Source organism: Schistocerca americana, unplaced genomic scaffold (genome assembly GCF_021461395.2).
Source record: "Schistocerca americana isolate TAMUIC-IGC-003095 unplaced genomic scaffold, iqSchAmer2.1 HiC_scaffold_112, whole genome shotgun sequence".
Lineage (NCBI taxonomy): Eukaryota > Metazoa > Arthropoda > Insecta > Orthoptera > Acrididae > Schistocerca > Schistocerca americana.
This window is the reverse complement of record NW_025725176.1, coordinates 352,501-365,000: the sequence shown is the minus strand read 5'-3', so window position 1 is coordinate 365,000 and position 12,500 is coordinate 352,501. Positions and strand designations below refer to the sequence as shown.

Here is a 12,500-nt window from a genome sequence, read left to right as displayed (position 1 = left end):
GAGTCAGGCCGTCCGGCCCGGCTGCCGATCCCCTGGGCGGCAAGGCAGCAGCGACCTCCTCACGTGTGACCGGCCCCCATAGGCACTCAGGAGCGACAGGCTCCGAGTGCGGGAGAAGGCGGTCACGGATGAAGCCGGCGGTGGAGATCGGCTTCTTCGTGAAGAGGTCCGCCCAGAAGTCCAGCAGACCGGGGATGTCGGGTGGCGGCTGCAGCAGGGTGCCGTCCAGCAAGCCGCGCACGCAACGCGCACGCGACCTACGGAAGGCGTCCTGTGTCCGCGCGTATTCCCAGCGGCGCCGCTTGCGCTTCTGCAGCGGCGGGGCGGCAGGCGGCCGCTTGGATGGTTGGCGCGGCCGCTGTGTCCTGGTGATCGACCTCTCCCCCCTGGACCCGACCGACGCAAGGGCATCCGGGAGCATGCCCAGGATGACATCGGGCGGCGTGCCCCGCCCCAGACCAATGACTCGATCCAGGGCAGAGAAACGCTGGGCGGAAGCAGGTAGCCCCGCCAGATGCTCCCAGATGGCGGCGTCAGTCGGCCCCTCCGGCGGCGGCCCGGTGGTGTCGGCCGCGAAGTCCTCGGCTGCGTCGACGGGCGGCGCAGCGGCCTCGCCCGCGTCAGGCAGCGAGCTCGCTGCTCCACGGCGGGACGCCGGCTCTTCACCCCGACCGATCTCAAGTGCCTCCATGAATTGGCGGACAAGCTGCTTGTGGGCAGCTTGCCGCCGTCGGCACTTGATTGCCTCAAGCGTTCGGTCGGGGAACATCCTGGTAAGTTCTTGATTTACAAAGAAGAACCGGGCGTCCCTCTCCAGGAACAGTTCGGCCTCTGCCTTGGCGAGCGACAGGACTTCTTCCTCCGTCCACCTCGCGCGATGCCTCTCCGTCACGATCTCAGCGTTGGCGGCCGCAGGGTGTTGGCGGCGGCGATGGACCCCGAGACCGTTCTTCGTGGTAAAAGTGCGGTGGCACTCACTGCAAGCAAAGGGAGCTACACAAACTATCGCATTTTCGTTACGGCCGGTTGGCCGGATAGGTGCTGGGGTAGCTGGGGTGGCACCTTCAGCGGAAGGGCCACCATCTCTTGTTTCTTGTCGGCTGCCCCCAACTATAAAGGGATAATGCGAGGGGGGGCTGGTAACCCCCCCAAGCCCCTGGTGCGGTCTTCCACTCTGCAAAAATCAGCGGGCCCACGAGAAGGGGAGAAGACCGCAGGAGAGGAGAGGCTAAGAGGGCTAGGCCCATGTATTGCGCATCACTCTCCCTGTAACTATAACCCAAGGAAGGCACCTCGCAGCAGCAGCACGACTACATCAAGACCGCACTTCGAAAAGCCAAGTCCGGATGCAGCCACACCGCCGCCACTTGGCCGCCTTAAGAGAGTCATAGTTACTCCCGCCGTTTACCCGCGCTTGCTTGAATTTCTTCACGTTGACATTCAGAGCACTGGGCAGAAATCACATTGCGTCAACACCCGCTAGGGCCATCGCAATGCTTTGTTTTAATTAGACAGTCGGATTCCCCCAGTCCGTGCCAGTTCTGAGTTGATCGTTGAATGGCGGCCGAAGAGAATCCGCGCACCCGCGCGCCCCCGGAGGAGCACGCTAAGGCGGACGCGGCCTCGCAGCAAGGAAGATCCGTGGGAGGCCAAGGCACGGGACCGAGCTCGGATCCTGCACGCAGGTTGAAGCACCGGGGCGCGAACGCCGCGCAGGCGCGCGCATCCTGCACCGCCGGCCAGCACGAGGCCAACCAACGGCGAGAGCAGACCACGCCCGCGCTAAACGCCCGCACTTACCGGCACCCCTACGGCACTCACCTCGCCCAGGCCCGGCACGTTAGCGCTGACCCACTTCCCGACCAAGCCCGACACGCCCCGATCCTCAGAGCCAATCCTTATCCCGAAGTTACGGATCCAATTTGCCGACTTCCCTTACCTACATTATTCTATCGACTAGAGGCTCTTCACCTTGGAGACCTGCTGCGGATATGGGTACGAACCGGCGCGACACCTCCACGTGGCCCTCTCCCGGATTTTCAAGGTCCGAGGGGAAGATCGGGACACCGCCGCAACTGCGGTGCTCTTCGCGTTCCAAACCCTATCTCCCTGCTAGAGGATTCCAGGGAACTCGAACGCTCATGCAGAAAAGAAAACTCTTCCCCGATCTCCCGACGGCGTCTCCGGGTCCTTTTGGGTTACCCCGACGAGCATCTCTAAAAGAGGGGCCCGACTTGTATCGGTTCCGCTGCCGGGTTCCGGAATAGGAACCGGATTCCCTTTCGCCCAACGGGGGCCAGCACAAAGTGCATCATGCTATGACGGCCCCCATCAACATCGGATTTCTCCTAGGGCTTAGGATCGACTGACTCGTGTGCAACGGCTGTTCACACGAAACCCTTCTCCGCGTCAGCCCTCCAGGGCCTCGCTGGAGTATTTGCTACTACCACCAAGATCTGCACCGACGGCGGCTCCAGGCAGGCTCACGCCCAGACCCTTCTGCGCCCACCGCCGCGACCCTCCTACTCGTCAGGGCTTCGCGGCCGGCCGCAAGGACCGGCCATGACTGCCAGACTGACGGCCGAGTATAGGCACGACGCTTCAGCGCCATCCATTTTCAGGGCTAGTTGCTTCGGCAGGTGAGTTGTTACACACTCCTTAGCGGATTCCGACTTCCATGGCCACCGTCCTGCTGTCTTAAGCAACCAACGCCTTTCATGGTTTCCCATGAGCGTCGATTCGGGCGCCTTAACTCGGCGTTTGGTTCATCCCACAGCGCCAGTTCTGCTTACCAAAAGTGGCCCACTTGGCACTCCGATCCGAGTCGTTTGCTCGCGGCTTCAGCATATCAAGCAAGCCGGAGATCTCACCCATTTAAAGTTTGAGAATAGGTTGAGGTCGTTTCGGCCCCAAGGCCTCTAATCATTCGCTTTACCGGATGAGACTCGTACGAGCACCAGCTATCCTGAGGGAAACTTCGGAGGGAACCAGCTACTAGATGGTTCGATTAGTCTTTCGCCCCTATACCCAGCTCCGACGATCGATTTGCACGTCAGAATCGCTACGGACCTCCATCAGGGTTTCCCCTGACTTCGTCCTGGCCAGGCATAGTTCACCATCTTTCGGGTCCCAACGTGTACGCTCTAGGTGCGCCTCACCTCGCAATGAGGACGAGACGCCCCGGGAGTGCGGAGGCCGCCGCCCCGTGAAGGGCGGGGAAGCCCCATCCTCCCTCGGCCCGCGCAAGGCGAGACCTTCACTTTCATTACGCCTTTAGGTTTCGTACAGCCCAATGACTCGCGCACATGTTAGACTCCTTGGTCCGTGTTTCAAGACGGGTCGTGAAATTGTCCAAAGCTGAAGCGCCGCTGACGGGAGCGATTATTCCGCCCGAGAGCATCCCGAGCCAACAGCGGCGCGGGTCCGGGGCCGGGCCAGGTAGGTCCGTCATCCGGGAAGAACCGCGCGCGCTTGCCGGGAGCCCGAGCGCCCAAAGGGGCGAATCGACTCCTCCAGATATACCGCCGGGCAGCCAGCCAGGACACCGGGGCTCTGCCCAACAGACGCGAACCGAGGCCCGCGGAAGGACAGGCTGCGCACCCGGGCCGTAGGCCGGCACCCAGCGGGTCGCGACGTCCTACTAGGGGAGAAGTGCGGCCCACCGCACACCGGAACGGCCCCACCCCGCGGCGAGTGGAAAGGCAACCGGACACGACCCCGCCGCGGATTGCTCCGCGCGGGCGGCCGGCCCCATCTGCCGAGGGCGGAGGCCAGTGGCCGGATGGGCGTGAATCTCACCCGTTCGACCTTTCGGACTTCTCACGTTTACCCCAGAACGGTTTCACGTACTTTTGAACTCTCTCTTCAAAGTTCTTTTCAACTTTCCCTCACGGTACTTGTTCGCTATCGGTCTCGTGGTCATATTTAGTCTCAGATGGAGTTTACCACCCACTTGGAGCTGCACTCTCAAGCAACCCGACTCGAAGGAGAGGTCCCGCCGACGCTCGCACCGGCCGCTACGGGCCTGGCACCCTCTACGGGCCGTGGCCTCATTCAAGTTGGACTTGGGCTCGGCGCGAGGCGTCGGGGTAGTGGACCCTCCCAAACACCACATGCCACGACAGGCGGCAGCCTGCGGGGTTCGGTGCTGGACTCTTCCCTGTTCGCTCGCCGCTACTGGGGGAATCCTTGTTAGTTTCTTTTCCTCCGCTTAGTAATATGCTTAAATTCAGCGGGTAGTCTCGCCTGCTCTGAGGTCGTTGTACGAGGTGTCGCACGCCACACCGCCAGCCGGCTGTGCACGCTACCGAGTAAGTACCGGTATGCGAACCGCCAGGCGACGGGCGCGCATCGCACGTTTAAGGAGGCGCGGCCGGCCCCACAGGCGGCCGCGACGCTCCCAGGTCTGCGAAGCAGGGCAAACGCCGCGCGCTTCAGTATACGTAGCCGACCCTCAGCCAGACGTGGCCCGGGAACGGAATCCATGGACCGCAATGTGCGTTCGAAACGTCGATGTTCATGTGTCCTGCAGTTCACATGTCGACGCGCAATTTGCTGCGTTCTTCATCGACCCACGAGCCGAGTGATCCACCGTCCTGGGTGATCTTTTCTTAGTTTCCACTGTCTCTTTCAAGACAGTTGCATAGGCGGGACGTAGGCGTGTGGCGGCCCCTGTTCAAGCGTTCTGTGTCCAACGGCCTCACGGCCGATGGGCGTCGTACGGCTCCACACCGGAGCGGACAGGCAGTCGGGCGAAAGTCATTCAAAACCGGCGCCAGGCGCCAGGTGCCGCAGGCCAGCCGCTCCAGCGCTTCAGCGCTCGTACCACACAACATTGGCGTTAGTTTTGAGAAGCACGCGTGGTTCCGCACGCGGCGCACGGCTACTGCGAGCCGTACAGGTAGCGTGTTGCGCGACACGACACGCACATCGAAAGACATGCAGTCTAGTCGGTAATGATCCTTCCGCAGGTTCACCTACGGAAACCTTGTTACGACTTTTACTTCCTCTAAATGATCAAGTTTGGTCATCTTTCCGGTAGCATCGGCAACGACAGAGTCAATGCCGCGTACCAGTCCGAAGACCTCACTAAATCATTCAATCGGTAGTAGCGACGGGCGGTGTGTACAAAGGGCAGGGACGTAATCAACGCGAGCTTATGACTCGCGCTTACTGGGAATTCCTCGTTCATGGGGAACAATTGCAAGCCCCAATCCCTAGCACGAAGGAGGTTCAGCGGGTTACCCCGACCTTTCGGCCTAGGAAGACACGCTGATTCCTTCAGTGTAGCGCACGTGCGGCCCAGAACATCTAAGGGCATCACAGACCTGTTATTGCTCAATCTCGTGCGGCTAGAAGCCGCCTGTCCCTCTAAGAAGAAAAGTAATCGCTGACAGCACGAAGGATGTCACGCGACTAGTTAGCAGGCTAGAGTCTCGTTCGTTATCGGAATTAACCAGACAAATCGCTCCACCAACTAAGAACGGCCATGCACCACCACCCACCGAATCAAGAAAGAGCTATCAATCTGTCAATCCTTCCGGTGTCCGGGCCTGGTGAGGTTTCCCGTGTTGAGTCAAATTAAGCCGCAGGCTCCACTCCTGGTGGTGCCCTTCCGTCAATTCCTTTAAGTTTCAGCTTTGCAACCATACTTCCCCCGGAACCCAAAAGCTTTGGTTTCCCGGAGGCTGCCCGCCGAGTCATCGGAGGAACTGCGGCGGATCGCTGGCTGGCATCGTTTATGGTTAGAACTAGGGCGGTATCTGATCGCCTTCGAACCTCTAACTTTCGTTCTTGATTAATGAAAACATACTTGGCAAATGCTTTCGCTTCTGTTCGTCTTGCGACGATCCAAGAATTTCACCTCTAACGTCGCAATACGAATGCCCCCGCCTGTCCCTATTAATCATTACCTCGGGTTCCGAAAACCAACAAAATAGAACCGAGGTCCTATTCCATTATTCCATGCACACAGTATTCAGGCGGGCTTGCCTGCTTTAAGCACTCTAATTTGTTCAAAGTAAACGTGCCGGCCCACCGAGACACTCACTCAAGAGCACCCTGGTAGGATTGCAACGGGGTCCGCCTCGGGACGCACGAGCACGCACGAGGCGCGTCGCACGCCTTCAGCTCGCCCCACCGGCAGGACGTCCCACGATACATGCCAGTTAAACACCGACGGGCGGTGAACCAACAGCGTGGGACACAAATCCAACTACGAGCTTTTTAACCGCAACAACTTTAATATACGCTATTGGAGCTGGAATTACCGCGGCTGCTGGCACCAGACTTGCCCTCCAATAGATACTCGTTAAAGGATTTAAAGTGTACTCATTCCGATTACGGGGCCTCGGATGAGTCCCGTATCGTTATTTTTCGTCACTACCTCCCCGTGCCGGGAGTGGGTAATTTGCGCGCCTGCTGCCTTCCTTGGATGTGGTAGCCGTTTCTCAGGCTCCCTCTCCGGAATCGAACCCTGATTCCCCGTTACCCGTTACAACCATGGTAGGCGCAGAACCTACCATCGACAGTTGATAAGGCAGACATTTGAAAGATGCGTCGCCGGTACGAGGACCGTGCGATCAGCCCAAAGTTATTCAGAGTCACCAAGGCAAACGGACCGGACGAGCCGACCGATTGGTTTTGATCTAATAAAAGCGTCCCTTCCATCTCTGGTCGGGACTCTGTTTGCATGTATTAGCTCTAGAATTACCACAGTTATCCAAGTAACGTGGGTACGATCTAAGGAACCATAACTGATTTAATGAGCCATTCGCGGTTTCACCTTAATGCGGCTTGTACTGAGACATGCATGGCTTAATCTTTGAGACAAGCATATGACTACTGGCAGGATCAACCAGGGAGCTGCGTCAACTAGAGCTGAGCAGCCGGCCGCCCGGGAGTGTGTCCCGGGGGCCCGCGCGAACACGCAAGCGTCCGCTCAATTATTCTGCAAACAGGAGGAGGCTGAGCTCCCCTGCACGATACACCTCGAAACCCTCTCAGGTCCCGGCGGCGCGCAGCGCCGTCCTAAGTACTTGGTCGGGTTCGAGAGAGGCGCAATCGCCCGGAGTTTGGCGAGTAGACGCTTTAGGTGCGACCACCCGTGCTCCCAACTGAGCTTGCCGCTGCCGACAGAGGCCCGGGAGCGTGCTGTCGTGGCATTGCCGGCGGGAGACAACACGCGCCACCTACGGTGGCCGGCAGCTCCAACGCCAGCGCCACAGAAGGACAAAAGCCCCACTTGGGTGCCGAAGCGAACTCTCCCAGCACAGCGCACGCGCCAACACGTCCGCACAGCTGCGATACAAACCACCTGCGAGAACCGCAGAGGCCACCGAGCAGCAGACGGCGTCGCGGCGCCGAGCGCCGGGCGGCGGCGCATCCTCAGCGCACACAGTCCTCAATCGGACCAGCACACTGCAGATGTCCACCGCGCTTCGCACCGGGCCCGCGAGGACCTACTTTGGCCGCACGGCGCCGCGTGCAGGGTGCGCCGGCGCGCAGCTGCGCCGCCTGCCGCCTCCGTCGGCCGGCGCGCCTGCCACTGGCCGCCCCCACCAGCCGGCTGTAGCGCGTGCGCCCACGCACCGCGCGGCCAGCACGCCGGGAGGCCCCCCCTCACCGGCCGGGGACGGTCCCACCCAGCCACCGCCGCGTATCGCTTCACACCCACATGCCATTCACGTTCGTGGGCATGGTGGGTATCGCTGAAACAACCGGTTGGTAGCTCAACCGATCGTCGCCATCACTGATTCACCTCTAGCGAGAACAACCGCACCACAACGGTTTACCAGTTGTTCATTTGCGTAACGTCACCAGCAAACGTAGACGTCCATCGCCATTTGCAAATTCAACGATTGTTGCATGCCTGTGTCAGGTGTCACGACACACTATGTCTGCCCACATACACGCAACAACATGTGCACGCTTCGCGAACACGTGGAAGGTGGCCCCCGTACGTATGCGATGTCCATTGCGCGAACGACTGTCAACCGGCCTCTGTCGCATGTCGCAGATGTGGAACGCAGTGCACCATGCTGTCACGGTGTGTGAGAAGAGACGACTACGTCTGACAACACGCGCCACTACATCAACAGACGGCTCATGCTGATCGCCATCCAGGGCATACCACACTGCAATCCGGCTCTTATAGGGAGACGACACATAGCTGAGTGCACAACAGTTGGACCGCATGGTTCGCCGTTGTTGGCGCAGTCGTTGTACGGTCACATGTACCACGATGTATCATTCAGTACATGAGGACCAATGTGCAGTACAGTGTGTGATTTGGACGTACAACATCAGCGGACAGTTGACACAGGCCGTACCACAGCGTAGGCTAAGTGCTTCGCCATGCGAATGCCAATGAACAACTGCGAAGGGCATTGAGCATGTACGTCCTGCTGCCATCCACATTACAGTGTATCGCTGCAAGGTGTTTAACATGAAGCGATACACTGGGGACCAGGCAGTGCGAGTAGCAAACTATATTGCGGGGGTTGCAGTTAGGCAACACTACACTAATTTAACGCGTCGTATGACAATTACAGAGCGGGTTAAGGCCCAACGTGTGTTGGGTTAAGGCCCAACGTGTGTTGGGTTAAGGCCCAACGTGTGTTGGGTTAAGGCCCAACGTGTGTTGGGTTAAGGCCCAACGTGTGTTGGGTTAAGGCCCAACGTGTGTTGGGTTAAGGCCCAACGTGTGTTGGGTTAAGGCCCAACGTGTGTTGGGTTAAGGCCCAACGTGTGTTGGGTTAAGGCCCAACGTGTGTTGGGTTAAGGCCCAACGTGTGTTGGGTTAAGGCCCAACGTGTGTTGGGTTAAGGCCCAACGTGTGTTGGGTTAAGGCCCAACGTGTGTTGGGTTAAGGCCCAACGTGGGTTGGGTTAAGGCGCAACGTGGGTTGGGTTAAGGCCCAACGTGGGTTGGGTTAAGGCGCAACGTGGGTTGGGTTAAGGCGCAACGTGGGTTGGGTTAAGGCGCAACGTGGGTTAGGTTAAGGCGCAACGTGGGTTAGGTTAAGGCGCAACGTAGGTTAGGTTAAGGCGCAATATAGGTTAGGTTAAGGCGCAATATAGGTTAGGTTAAGGCGCAATATAGGTTAGGTTAAGGCGCAATATAGGTTAGGTTAAGGCGCAATATAGGTTAGGTTAAGGCGCAATATAGGTTAGGTTAAGGCGCAACGTAGGTTAGGTTAAGGCGCAACATAGGTTAGGTTAAGGCGCAACATAGGTTAGGTTAAGGCGCAACATGGGTTAGGTTAAGGCGCAATATAGGTTAGGTTAAGGCACAATATGGGTTAGGTTAAGGCACAATATGGGTTAGGTTAAGGCACAATATGGGTTAGGTTAAGGCACAATATGGGTTAGGTTAAGGCACAATATGGGTTAGGTTAAGGCACAATATGGGTTAGGTTAAGGCACAATATGGGTTAGGTTAAGGCACAATATGGGTTAGGTTAAGGCACAATATGGGTTAGGTTAAGGCACAATATGGGTTAGGTTAAGGCACAATATGGGTTAGGTTAAGGCACAATATGGGTTAGGTTAAGGCACAATATGGGTTAGGTTAAGGCACAATATGGGTTAGGTTAAGGCACAATATGGGTTAGGTTAAGGCACAATATGGGTTAGGTTAAGGCACAATATGGGTTAGGTTAAGGCACAATATGGGTTAGGTTAAGGCACAATATGGGTTAGGTTAAGGCACAATATGGGTTAGGTTAAGGCACAATATGGGTTAGGTTAAGGCACAATATGGGTTAGGTTAAGGCACAATATGGGTTAGGTTAAGGCACAATATGGGTTAGGTTAAGGCACAATATGGGTTAGGTTAAGGCACAATATGGGTTAGGTTAAGGCACAATATGGGTTAGGTTAAGGCACAATATGGGTTAGGTTAAGGCACAATATGGGTTAGGTTAAGGCACAATATGGGTTAGGTTAAGGCACAATGTGGGTTAGGTTAAGGCACAACGTGGGTTAGGTTAAGGCACAACGTGGGTTAGGTTAAGGCACAACGTGGGTTAGGTTAAGGCACAACGTGGGTTAGGTTAAGGCACAACGTGGGTTAGGTTAAGGCACAACGTGGGTTAGGTTAAGGCACAACGTGGGTTAGGTTAAGGCACAACGTGGGTTAGGTTAAGGCACAACGTGGGTTAGGTTAAGGCACAATACGGGTTAGGTTAAGGCACAATACGGGTTAGGTTAAGGCACAATACGGGTTAGGTTAAGGCACAATACGGGTTAGGTTAAGGCACAATACGGGTTAGGTTAAGGCACAATACGGGTTAGGTTAAGGCACAATACGGGTTAGGTTAAGGCACAATACGGGTTAGGTTAAGGCACAATACGGGTTAGGTTAAGGCACAATACGGGTTAGGTTAAGGCACAATACGGGTTAGGTTAAGGCACAATACGGGTTAGGTTAAGGCACAATACGGGTTAGGTTAAGGCACAATACGGGTTAGGTTAAGGCACAATACGGGTTAGGTTAAGGCACAATACGGGTTAGGTTAAGGTACAATACGGGTTAGGTTAAGGCACAATACGGGTTAGGTTAAGGCACAATACGGGTTAGGTTAAGGCACAATATGGGTTAGGTTAAGGCACAATATGGGTTAGGTTAAGGCACAATATGGGTTAGGTTAAGGCACAATATGGGTTAGGTTAAGGCACAATATGGGTTAGGTTAAGGCACAATATGGGTTAGGTTAAGGCACAATATGGGTTAGGTTAAGGCACAATATGGGTTAGGTTAAGGCACAATATGGGTTAGGTTAAGGCACAATATGGGTTAGGTTAAGGCACAATATGGGTTAGGTTAAGGCACAATATGGGTTAGGTTAAGGCACAATATGGGTTAGGTTAAGGCACAATATGGGTTAGGTTAAGGCACAACGTGGGTTAGGTTAAGGCACAACGTGGGTTAGGTTAAGGCACAACGTGGGTTAGGTTAAGGCACAACGTGGGTTAGGTTAAGGCACAACGTGGGTTAGGTTAAGGCACAACGTGGGTTAGGTTAAGGCACAACGTGGGTTAGGTTAAGGCACAACGTGGGTTAGGTTAAGGCACAACGTGGGTTAGGTTAAGGCACAATACGGGTTAGGTTAAGGCACAATACGGGTTAGGTTAAGGCACAATACGGGTTAGGTTAAGGCACAATACGGGTTAGGTTAAGGCACAATACGGGTTAGGTTAAGGCACAATACGGGTTAGGTTAAGGCACAATACGGGTTAGGTTAAGGCACAATACGGGTTAGGTTAAGGCACAATACGGGTTAGGTTAAGGCACAATACGGGTTAGGTTAAGGCACAACGTGGGTTAGGTTAAGGCACAACGTGGGTTAGGTTAAGGCACAACGTGGGTTAGGTTAAGGCACAACGTGGGTTAGGTTAAGGCACAACGTGGGTTAGGTTAAGGCACAACGTGGGTTAGGTTAAGGCACAACGTGGGTTAGGTTAAGGCACAACGTGGGTTAGGTTAAGGCACAATACGGGTTAGGTTAAGGCACAATACGGGTTAGGTTAAGGCACAATACGGGTTAGGTTAAGGCACAATACGGGTTAGGTTAAGGCACAATACGGGTTAGGTTAAGGGACAATACGGGTTAGGTTAAGGCACAATACGGGTTAGGTTAAGGCACAATACGGGTTAGGTTAAGGCACAATACGGGTTAGGTTAAGGTACACATTGTTGTAAGGAAAGGTGTTTTGGGGGGGGGGGGGGGGGCCGGTTTGTTGATTGTGATTATCGTAAGTAAATGACTGCGGCATCATCTGATTTGCCACGTCAGGGTGCACCTTTGGCTCATAACAGGCGGCGCTCTGATTCCATGCTTGTGGCAGACCTGTGTCTTTCATTCCTGCCATTGTTTGTGTGCTGTGACAGGAGGCAGTATTGTGATGTTGGGTGTACCCCTGTGTAGGACATGTGTGGGTGTTGGTGGCTTAGCTGAGCAATGGTGGTTGTCGGAAGGGTGGGATATTCTGTTTTGTGAGTGGACCTCCCGGTCTGGTTATGATAGTGTGGATAGTCTAATGTGGCGGAGAGGATGCACTGGGTGTTGTTCCATGCTGGTGCTTACATATTGTCTCTGTGCCTGTTACAGGCAGAGAGTAGTGCGTGATAAGAGTGTCTGGCTGACGTGTGGTTGTGATTGTGAGCAGAGTCTTTCAGCATGTATACGGACAGTTGTATACATTATCTGTATTTTGATGGCTCTATCTATTACTAATCAGCGCCGTGTATACGTTTCATCCGGTTCCAGTCGAAACTGTTGTATCTCTGTACATTAGTGACACGGCGAGGCCGCCATGTAGTTACTCGTCTCGGCAGCTTCCACCGGTGTATGGCAAATGATTATAAGGAATCAGTCTAGTCGTCAATACCGATAGTGTGACGTCACATGTCTGGGGTGGGGGACGCTGCGCCCTTCCGGTGGGTCATGGCCTAGAAAGACTCTTCCCACGCAGGGGGGCTTGGACTGTCATTGACTC

The 12,500-nt window shown here is 55.6% G+C and overlaps 2 non-coding genes and 1 pseudogene across 2 annotated transcripts; all 3 read right to left on the bottom strand.

Moving 5' to 3' along the window:
- Window positions 1–4,259, bottom strand: part of LOC124560911 — a 7,955-nt pseudogene extending 3,696 nt beyond the window's left edge.
- Window positions 4,260–4,447: 188 nt separating this feature from the next.
- LOC124560929 lies at window positions 4,448–4,602 on the bottom strand. Its single transcript, XR_006969409.1, has one exon. It is a non-coding gene; the product is annotated as a 5.8S ribosomal RNA (ribosomal RNA).
- A 351-nt stretch (window positions 4,603–4,953) lies between these two features.
- Window positions 4,954–6,863, bottom strand: LOC124560857. The gene has a single exon (XR_006969363.1). It is a non-coding gene; the product is annotated as a small subunit ribosomal RNA (ribosomal RNA).
- Between the last annotated feature and the right edge of the window lie 5,637 nt (window positions 6,864–12,500).